We start from the raw sequence: 10,970 nt of genomic DNA, 5'->3' as shown, positions 1-10,970 counted from the left end.
CTAATAAAGCCATCATGAGAATTAGACATGAAAATGGTTGTAAAGTTTTTAGCACAATGCCTCGTAAAAGTCCTAATAAATGTTAGCTAATATAACTATTTTAAATAATATACATTATTATGTCTGCCCAGAATTCTTCCCTTATTCTGGTACCATTATTCTCCTTATCTCAATGATAAGGAACTACCTCCACCCCCCCACTCCTCTTTCCAACAGATCATATAATCTGATTAGGACTTTACTATCTGATTAGGACCTGCCTTCTACAAGATCCAAATTCCCACGTGTAGTACAATGAAAAACTTGGCTGGTCTTTGTCCCTTGTTCCTGGGGACGTAACCTCTGAATCTCCGGAATTTCCTGGGACAGAAGTATCTTTTGTTTTTCATGGTGGGTCCAAGACCACACCTGACAGTTACAGGGCAGCTTAGAGTACGGTCTGCCTCCACCAGAGAGACCAACCAGATGATTAGGGAGTTGGGGTGCTAACCCATATCATAGCAGCCCACCTGGAACAGGAAGACTGAGTTCAACCATGTGGACATTGATTCTATAAATCATGCTTCTGTAATGAGATTCCATATAAATCCAGGACACTTGACACTCTGAGAGCTTTCATGATTGAGAAATTACATTTCTGTGCCAAAAGGGTGATGCATTCTGACTCCATGTGGAGAGGACATGGAAGCTTGTGTTTGAGACTCTCAAAGACTTTGCCTCACACATCTCTTTTTTTTTCCTTCTTCTTTTTGTATCCTTTCATAATAATGAAACTATAATCATAATTATAGCACTTTCAGTTAGTTCCATGAGTCATTCTAGTGAATTATCCAGCCCAAGATGGTCATGTGGGGACGGTGGCAGGAATATCCAAGTTGGTCAAAATATAGCTGACCTGACCTCCTGATTTGCAACTTATGCCTGGAGGACATTCTTGTAGAAGCTTGCTCTTAACCTGGGGTTCTAGCCTAACTCTGGGTAGTTAGAGTCATACTTGAATTGAGTTATTATAATATTTGAAGTTGATATAAGAAGCTGTGTTGAAAGTTATTGAGGCTGTGTTGAAAGTGGTTGATTTACTGATAACCTTTATACCAGATTACAACTCTTGGCCCAGAAGTGCAAATTAGTACAAAGCTAAGGTAAGGATTATGCTCCATCACACTGATTACATTCTTTGGTCCAATAATTGATGTTTGTGAAAGGTTTAGGAGGTGAAAGTATGAGAAAGAAGAAAGGTAGACCAGGAAATTTAAAGTGGGGGGGGCGGGTGATTTCTGCGTTCCTGGGCAGAACTCACCAAACCCAAGATGGAGGGAGGTGAGTGCACACATGGGCTTTGGTGTGGGCAGCTTTTAAGGATGGAGGTCAGGTGATGTCCGGAAGGGGCAGTTCATTAGTTCCAGAAGTCAGGTTGGGAGGGGCGACACAGTCTCCGCAGCTCCAGTTGCAGTGCCCTTCCCCATTCCCCCGACCTAACATTCCAGCCTTTTTGTGATAATAGGGCGCCGAGATCTTTCTGGCTACTTCCTGCTGTAATGGGGTGGTGTGGGGTTATAGGCTGGAACCATCATGGCCACAGGAGTGGGGACACTGGCTGTAGGAATCTGGTGAGGAGGGCAGGTGATGATAATGATGCAGGAGCATTTGGTTGACTGCTACCCAAGATAGTTCCTTTACATGTCCCTAAAGGAGGGTGAGGAGGCAGGGAGCTAGGAGGAAAAAGAGACAGATTAGGATAACTGGCCCTAGTAGTGGGAGGAGCCATGTCACCAGAGGAGAAGAAAACCAGCTTAAGGCAGAGTTGGTTCCTTGTTTTCTGTGGTAGAGATCCTCCTTTAGTTTGTTTAAGGTTTGAATATTTTGTACCACCAGACCCGACTCGTTGATGTAATAGCAGCATTCCTCTTGTTGGAATATGCACGTTCCTCCTTTCTCGGCTGTCAGCAGGTGTAAGGACCATCGATTTTGAAGAGTTACCTAGGTTAGTGAGGTGAGTTGGCATTGTAGAGAGGAGAGGGATTCTGATGTTGATTCCAGGGCTACCTGTAGTCGAGTTTTGAAGTTTTGAGAGGTTAAAATATTGTGTCCCAGTGCCCACTCCGCTGTGGCTGAGGCTGCAACTGAAACAGTTAGGCTGATGCCTACTAGGATAGGAAGAAAGGAGCCCTTTTTGAGCAAGGAGAGGGCAGTAGCCAAGTTAGTTCAGACTCCCCATAGAGGGTCAATTGAGGAACAGTAGTTACCAGGAAACATGGTCCTGGGGCAGTGGAGTTAAGTCACTTGGTAAGAGTTTCATTATACCAGAAATATTGTCCTTTGGGGGCATGGGCGGTGTTGTGGATAATGACGTTAATCTGGCACTTGCTATGAAGTTTTGTTTGAGGGTTTTTTTATCCAGTGTAGTGAGGTTCATAATTTGGCAAGAAGATCTCACCCCATTAGTGGGCTGGGGCAAGAAGGCATTACTAAGAACAAATGTGTAATGGTGTACCCTTCTATTAAACATGTAAGTAGTCCAGTAGATAAGGGGCATGAAGGATGGCCATCTGTGCCCATAACCATGACCTGGGAAGGAAGGAGTTGACCTGAGTAAGAGGGGAGTACAGAAAAGGTACCCCTGTGTCCACTAAAAAGGAGATGGATTTACCCATTACCTTGATTGTTACCCTGGGCTCAATGAGGGTGATTGGGGTCGCTGAGGCCGGGCGTCGCCAGTTGTTGGTGGCCAGGCCCAGGACTGCCAGCAGTGAGTGGGTCAGGGGTTGGAAGGACAGGCCCTCTACAGCCAGGTGCCGAGGGGCAGTTACTTTTCCAATGTCCCTCTGTACCACAGAGAGGGCATGGTCCCTTGGGCGGTCAAGGATTGGGGCACTGGTGGGACCAGTGTCCTTTGAGGCCACATTTGAAACACTTTCCTGGGGGTGGATTAGTCGTAGCCAGCTTCTTCTCTATTGAAGTGAGCCTCAGAGCCACAGTCAGGGATTGGGTTTGTAAATTCACCTTTCAGCGGTCCCGGGATTCCTTTTCTGCCCTCTCCAGTTCATCGCGAGTATTAAAAATTTTAAAGACCATGTTTACCAGGTCACGGATAGGGGCCTGAGGACCATCCTCAATTTTTTAAGTTTACACCTAATATCTGGAGCCAATTGGGATATAAAGTGTGTGGCTAAAACTGTTTTACCACCTCTGAGTTGGGGTCTAGGCGGGTATATTGGGAGAGGGCTTCTGTGAGCCGGTGTAGAAAAGTAGCCGGGTTTTCATCAGGACCCTGGGTAATTTCCCTTAGCTTACGGAAGTTTACTACTTTATGTGACGCTTTCTGCATGCCTACTATGAGGCATGTAAGCATTTTGTCCCATCTAGTCTGCCTGTTCCTCCCCACTGGAGTGTCCACCTGATATTCCCACCCTGGCTCCTGGTCTGGCACTGCCTCAGCCCCCACCAGCATGGTGTGGTCGGTTATATGCACCTGGTTATCATGGGCCCTGGCTGCATTGAAAACGTGGTCCACTTCACCTGTAGTTAGGGAAGAAGAGCAGATTACATGAATGTTATGCCAGGTTAAATCGTAGGCATTAGCTAGATATTGAAATTCCTTAGTATAGGTGGTTGGGTCGCTGGAGAGTGAACCTAGCCATTCCTCAATATTAGGTCAGCTAGGGAGAAAGGGGTGTGTACTCAAACTCACCCCTCAGGTCCCGCCACTTCCCATAGTGGACAGTAAAGAGTTCTTTGAGCGGGTATGAGAGCTTATAGGTGAGGAGGGCAAGGCTGTTGAGGACAGTGGGGGACTGGATGGAGATGGAAGGGGAGGGTAAGATGGCAGCTGGAATGCTGCTGGAGTGGGGGGGAAGAAGGGAGGGGTAAGATGGCAGCTGGAGCACCACCAGCGGAGAAGGAGGAAGAGAAAGGAAAGATGGTGGGAGGAGTGCCGCCTGCGCAGAAGGGGAGAGAGGAGGGCAAGATGGTGTCTGGGACATCACCGGAACAGAGGGAGGAAGAGAAGGAGAAGATGGAGACTGAGATGTTGCCGAAGCAGAAGTGGGGAGGGAAAGGCAAGATGGCGACTGGAGCGTCACTGGAGGGAGGGGAGAGTAGAGCGAGGGAGAGGAGGATACAAAGGGAGGGGCGGGAGCACAGAAGGAAAAAAGCCTGGACATAAGGAATTTTGGCCCATTTGTCATTCCTCTGGCAAAAGTTGTGAGGTTCGTAAGGATATTAAAATCGAAAGTCCCATCCTCAGGCCCATGAGAGAGGACCTGCTGCCCATACTGACGGGTCTCAAAGGAGAAAGGACTGGCCCAGGGGGTGTCAACCAACGCCCTGAGAGAGTCCTCGGAGCTCTTACAAGCGGGGGGCTCGTCTCCCCAGGGGACATCTCACCCTGGTTTGAGGCCCTTTCAGGTCCTGGACCTGAATTTGGGAGGGAAACGAGAAGCGGGGCATCCCCACAGTTTTTTGAGTCCCGGGAAAGGGTATCAGGCTTGCAGGCGTCCCCATTCACCTCAGCCCTCGGAAGAGAACCTGACATGAATTCACAATTTTTGGAGAGTAATTAATGGACAGGCTCTCCGAACGGTGAGACCCGGCAGCAGGGCTAGGAGGGAAGGGACTTACCCAATCTGTGGTGGATGCAGTGGTGGGCCCAAGGATCCCTTGTCACTGGCTATGTGGAGGAAGGAGGAGAGAGGAAGCTGGGGCGCCTCTGGCCAGGCAGGCGGTACCCATGCTCCTCTCCCAGGTTTCCAGCACCAAATGAAAGGTTTAGGAGGTGAAAGGATGAGAAAGAAGAAAGGTAGACCAGGAAATTTAAAGTGGGGAGGGTGGTGGTTTCTGCGCTCCCGGGCAGAACTCACCAAACCCAAGATGGAGGGAGGTGAGTGCACACGTGGGCTTTGGCGTGGGCAGCTTTTAAGGATGGAGGTCAGGTGATGTTGGGAAGGGGCAGTTCATTAGTTCCAGAAGTCAGGTTGGGAGGGGCGACACAGTCTCCGCAACTCCAGTTGCAGTGCCCTTCCCCATTCCCCTGACCTAACAGTTTGTGCATGCAGGATTGCCAGGCACCTATAGCTGTAGTCTCCTGTCAGAGATGAAGCCAACACACAGTGAAATGCAGAGATGAAAGAAAATGGAAAGAGCCTCGTGGCATTCAAGTCCCTGGTTCCAGTTCCTCAGGTCCCAAACAGCTTCCCTGGTTATTGTTCTCTTGAATCATGGGTACATATATCCATTGATTCTGTGAACTACCCTAGCGTTGGGGGTCAAATCATGTACCCCACACAAGATATGTTGAAATCTTAATCTACACGTTGAACTCTTAGTTTACTACAAATGGGTAAGAGTGAACCCTTTTGTAAATAGGCTCTTTTGAGGTTAAGTTGTGACCAAATTGAATCAGGATGTGTCCTAATCCATATGACTGGAGGCCACATAAAGAGGAAATTTAGACTCAGTCAGAGGAAGCCAAAGGAGGAGGCCAAGGGTATTGCCAGGTAATAGAGGCAGAGATGCAAGTCAGGGGACCCCAGGGATTATAGCAAACCATCACCAACATACCACAGACGCCAAGAGAAAGCAAGGTCTTACTGATGCCTAGATTTGGGATGTCTAGCCTCTAAAATTATGAACCAGTAAACTCTTGTAAATAAATTGTTTGTCAACTCATTGTGAGATATTTATCACAGAGTCCTGACAACTAAAATATCTACTATCTTTTAAACATACTCATCAGAGTTGAGTTTTTGGCAGTGGATACCATTAGAGCTCTGATTACCATATTTTCCCCTATCTTAAGAAATCCCACTCACCCCTCAACAAAAAGAAACTGTCAACTCTATTCTTTCAACAAATATCTATATTTAGCACCTACAATAACCAGTCTCTGTGATAAGCACTATGGAGACAAAGATGACCAAGGCATACTCTTTGCTCTCAAATTGTTTAGTCTTTAGAGGTATATATTTGTCGAGATGATTACCAAAATAGTATCAGGTGCTCAAAAGAGCCATGGAATGGAATGATGGGAGTAGGTGAAAAAGGACATTTACTCTAGTATAGGAAGGGGTTAGGGGCTAACAAACAATTTCCTGGATGTGAGAAGTATCTGAAAGAACAAATGAGATTTAGTCGAGTTTTTTTTTTTTTTTAATCAAGGGAGTAACTGGATGAGTTATATATATATAGAACTAGCAGGACTTATCAACCATTTGAATGTGGGATTGACACAAGTCTAAGTTTTACAACTTTGGTAAAATGTGTTGGTTTGGTTACTCAGATGGTGTCATGGTTAGGGATAGGTGTTAACTTGGCCAAGTTGTGGTACCTGTTCATCTGATTGGGCAAGCGCCGGCCTGTCTGTTGCAATGAGGACATTTCATGGGATTAGGTCATGATCATGTCAGCTATATCCACAGTTGATTCCATTTGTAATCAGCCAAAGGGGAGTGTCTTCTGCAGTTAGTGATGCTAAATGCAATCATGGGAAGCCTTTTAAGGAGGACTCAGAGGAGACAGGTTCCATTCCTGCTTTGGCTGGTAAGCCTCTCCTGTGGAGTTCATCCAGGCCATCCATTGAAGTCATTGGCTTCGCAGCCTGCCCTGTGGATTTCAGACTCTGCGTTCCTATGGTCACGTGAGACACTTTCATAAATTTTATATTTGCAAGTGTTCCCTGTTGATTTTGTTTCTCTGGAGAACCCTAGCTAATACATCTTGGTACCAGGAGTGGTTCTTAAGGAACAGAATCTTAAAAATGGGTTTTTATGAATGGTTTTCTACTCTGACTGGACTCAGAGAAACTAAGAACTGATTCCCATAATCAGAATAACACTCCCAATCCATGGACTGAGTTGGCAAAGGAGATAGTCAAAATATCATCATTCGATTCTCCTAATGCTTCGCTTGTACGAAACCAGACTCTGGGGGATAATGTTTTTGACACCTTTACAGAGTTTTGTAGAAATAAGAGTTATAGAGATGTTGGTTGGTTGTTGTTAGATACACTGTCTACATTAAAGGGTGAAAGGGATGAGCTTAAGGCTTCAAATGAGAAGCTTAAGCGCCGTCTGAAAGATGTAGAGGTTTCTATGAGTATCCTGAAGGAAAATCTTATTTTCTGTAGCCATAGACTTGAGATCTCTGAAAATCGGACTCAGAATCTTATTGTTAGAGTAGCAACTTTACAACGTAAACTGAAATCTCAGTCTTGCATGGTGTCTGCCGTTAAAGTGAGGGCATTGATTGGAAAGGAGTGGGACACTGAAAAATGGGATGGTGACATATGGATTGATAATGATGTTGGGGGGTGAGGTTGAAACCCTAGACCATGCTGAGCCTTCTTTAGATAACCCTATAATAGTGTTCCCTGAGGACATAGCCAACCCACCTCCAGCCTGCCTTGAGGAATTGGCCACCCAACCTCCTCCTGAAGGGATTAGCTCTAGAGTTATTAATCCTGTTTCACCAGATGAAACTGCAAATGAAAGCCCTGAAGCAAATGGCTTGGAAGATATTTCTAATTCTTTTCAAGACCCACCCCCACCACCCCTCATTTCTTCTAGACCTATAACTAGACTAAAGTCCCAACAGGCCCTTAAAGGTGAGGTACAAAATATCACACATGAGGAGGTACATTATACTCCAAAAGAACTGTGTGAGTTTTCCAATTTATATAGACAGAAATCAGGGAAATATGTGTGGCAATGGATTTTAAGAGTTTGGGATAATGGTGGGAGGAATATAAGGCTGGATCAAGCTGAATTTATTGATATGGGCCCACTAAGCAGAGATTCTGCATTCAATGTTATAGCTCGAGCAGTTAGAAAAGGTGTTAACAGCTTGTTTGGGTGGTTGGTTGAAACATGGATCAAAAGGTGGCCAACATTACCTGAGGTTGAAATGCCAGAACTGCCCTGGTATAATGTAGATGAGGGGATCCAGAGGCTTAGAGAGATTGAGATGTTAGAGTGGATTTATCATACAAAGCCTGCTCTTACACCCCAGGAATGTCCAGAGGATGCACCTTTTACCAGAACAGTGAGAAATAAGTTTGTGAGACTAGCACCATCATCTCTCAAGAGCTCTGTGGTTGCACTTCTCTGTAGGTCAGATATTACTGTAGGAACTGCTGTCACTGAGCTGGAATCCTTAAACACAATGGGGATGACAGGATCCCGGGTTGGCAGAAGCCAGGTGGCAGCACTTAATCACCAAAGACAGGGTAGATGCGGCTATTATAATAGACAACAAACTCAAAGGAGGCATCAAAATTATATGACACGCAGAGATTTGTGGCATTGGCTAGTAAATCATGGGGTGCCTAGAAATACAATAGAAGGGCAGTCTACTAAATTCTTGTTGGAGCTATATAAACAAAAGAGTTCTAGGTCAAGGGAACAGAAGTCTAACCTGAATTACAAAAACACAGAGTCACAGCCCCTTAATCAATTTCCAGACTTGAAACAGTTTACAGATCCTGAGCCCCTTGAATGAAGGGGAGGCCAGGTCCCTATGGGGGAGAAACCTGTTACACTGCCACAAATTTATACTGTTAACCTTCCTCTAAGTCTTCCCCAAGGAGACCGATGGCCTTTTACCAGGGTAACTGTGCATTGGGGAAAAGGAAATGATCAGATATTTTGGGGATTATTAGACACTGGTTCAGAAGTGACATTAATTCCAGGGGACCCAAAACATCACTCTGGACCACCAGTCACAGTGGGGGATTATGGAGGCCAGGTGGGCAATGGAGTTTTAGCTCAGGTCCATCTCACAGTGGGTCCAGGGGGCCCCCAGACCCATCCTGTAGTTATTTACCCAGTTCCGGAATGTATAATTGGCATAGACATACTGAGCAACTGGCAGAATCCCCACATTGGTTCTCTAACTCGTGCAGTGAGGGCTACTATGGTGGAGAAGGCCAAGTGGAACCCACTAGAACTGCCCCTACCAAGCAAAATAGTAAACCAAAAACAATACCGTATTCCTGGAGGGATTGCAGAGATTACTGCCACTCTTAAGGACTTGAAAGATGCAGGGGTGGTGATTCCCACCACATCCCCATTCAACTCTCCTATTTGGCCTGTGCAGAAAACAGATGGGTCTTGGAGAATGACAGTGGATTATCGTAAACTCAACCAGGTGGTAACTCCAATTGCAGCTGCTGTTCCAGATGTAGTATCATTGCTTGAGCAAATCAATACATCCCCTGGTACCTGGTATGCAGCTATTGATCTGGCAAATGCTTTTTTCTCAATAGCTATTAGTAAGGACCACCAGAAACAGTTTGCTTTCAGCTGGCAAGGTCAGCAATATACTTTCACTGTCTTACCTCAGGGGTATATCAACTCTCCAGCCCTATGTCATAATCTTGTTCACAGAGACCTTGATCATTTCTCCCTCCCACAAGACACCACATTGGTCCATTATATTGATGATATCATGTTGATTGGACCTAGTGAGCAAGAAGTAGCAACTACTCTAGATTTACTGGTAAGGCATTTGCGTGTCAGAGGATGGGAGATAAATCCAACAAAAATACAGGGGCCTTCCACCTCAGTAAAATTTCTAGGTGTCCAGTGGTGTGGGGCATGTCGAGATATCCCTTCTAAGGTGAAGGATAAATTGCTGCATCTGGCCTCTCCCACAACCAAAAAAGAGGCACAATGCCTAGTTGGTCTTTTTGGATTTTTGCGACAACATATTCCTCATTTGGGTGTGCTACTCCAGCCCATTTATCGAGTGACCAGAAAATATACTAATTTTGAGTGGGGACCTGAACAAGAGGAGGCTCTGCAACAAGTTCAGGCTGCTGTGCAAGCTGCTCTGCCACTTGGGCCGTATGATCCAGCAGATCCAATGGTGCTGGAAGTGTCAGTGGCAAATAGAGATGCTGTCTGGAGCCTTTGGCAGGCCCCTATAGGAGAATCACAATGCAGACCTTTAGGATTTTGGAGCAAAGCCTTACCATCTGCTGCAGATAACTACTCTCCTTTTGAGAAACAGCTTTTGGCCTGCTACTGGGCCTTAGTAGAGACTGAACGCTTAACCATGGGCCACCAAGTTACCATGAGACCTGAGTTGCCTATCATGAGTTGGGTGTTGTCTGACCCACCAAGCCATAAAGTGGGGCGTGCACAGCAGCACTCTATTGTAAAGTGGAAATGGTATATACGAGATAGAGCCAGAGCAGGTCCTGAAGGCACAAGTAAGTTACATGAAGAAGTGGCACAAATGCCCATGGTTTCCACTCCTGCTGCCACATTACCTTCTCTTTCCCAGACCAGAGTTATGGCCTCTTGGGGAGTTCCTTACAGTGAATTGACTGCGGAAGAGAAAACTCGGGCCTGGTTTACAGATGGTTCAGCACGATATGCAGGTACCACCCAAAAGTGGACAGCTGCAGCATTACAACCCCTTTCTGGGGTGTCCTTGAAGGACAGTGGTGAGGGGAAATCCTCCCAGTGGGCAGAACTTTGAGCAGTGCACCTGGTTGTTCATTTTGCTTGGAAGGAAAACTGGCCAGAGGTGCATTTGTATACTTACTCATGGGCTGTTGCTAATGGTTTGGCTGGATGGTCAGGGACTTGGAAAGACTATAATTGGAAAATTGGTGACAAAGAGGTCTGGGGAAGAAGTATGTGGATAGACCTTTCTGAGTGGGCTAAAAACATGAAGATATTTGTGTCCCATGTGAATGCACACCAGAGGGTGACTTCAGCAGAGGAAGATTTTAATAATCAAGTGGATAAGATGACCCGTTCTATGGATACCAGTCAGCCTCTTTCCCCAGCAACTCCTGTTATTGCCAATGGGCTCATGAACAAAGTGGTCATGGTGGTAGGGATGGAGGTTATGCATGGGCTCAACAACATGGACTTCCACTCACCAAGGCTGACCTGGCTAAAGCCACTGCTGAATGCCCAATCTGCCAGCAGCAGAGACCCACACTCAGCCCCCGATATGGCACC

This window comes from Tamandua tetradactyla, chromosome 5 (genome assembly GCF_023851605.1).
Source record: "Tamandua tetradactyla isolate mTamTet1 chromosome 5, mTamTet1.pri, whole genome shotgun sequence".
In the NCBI taxonomy this organism is placed as follows: Eukaryota; Metazoa; Chordata; class Mammalia; order Pilosa; family Myrmecophagidae; genus Tamandua; species Tamandua tetradactyla.
Note: the sequence above shows the minus strand (reverse complement) of the source record.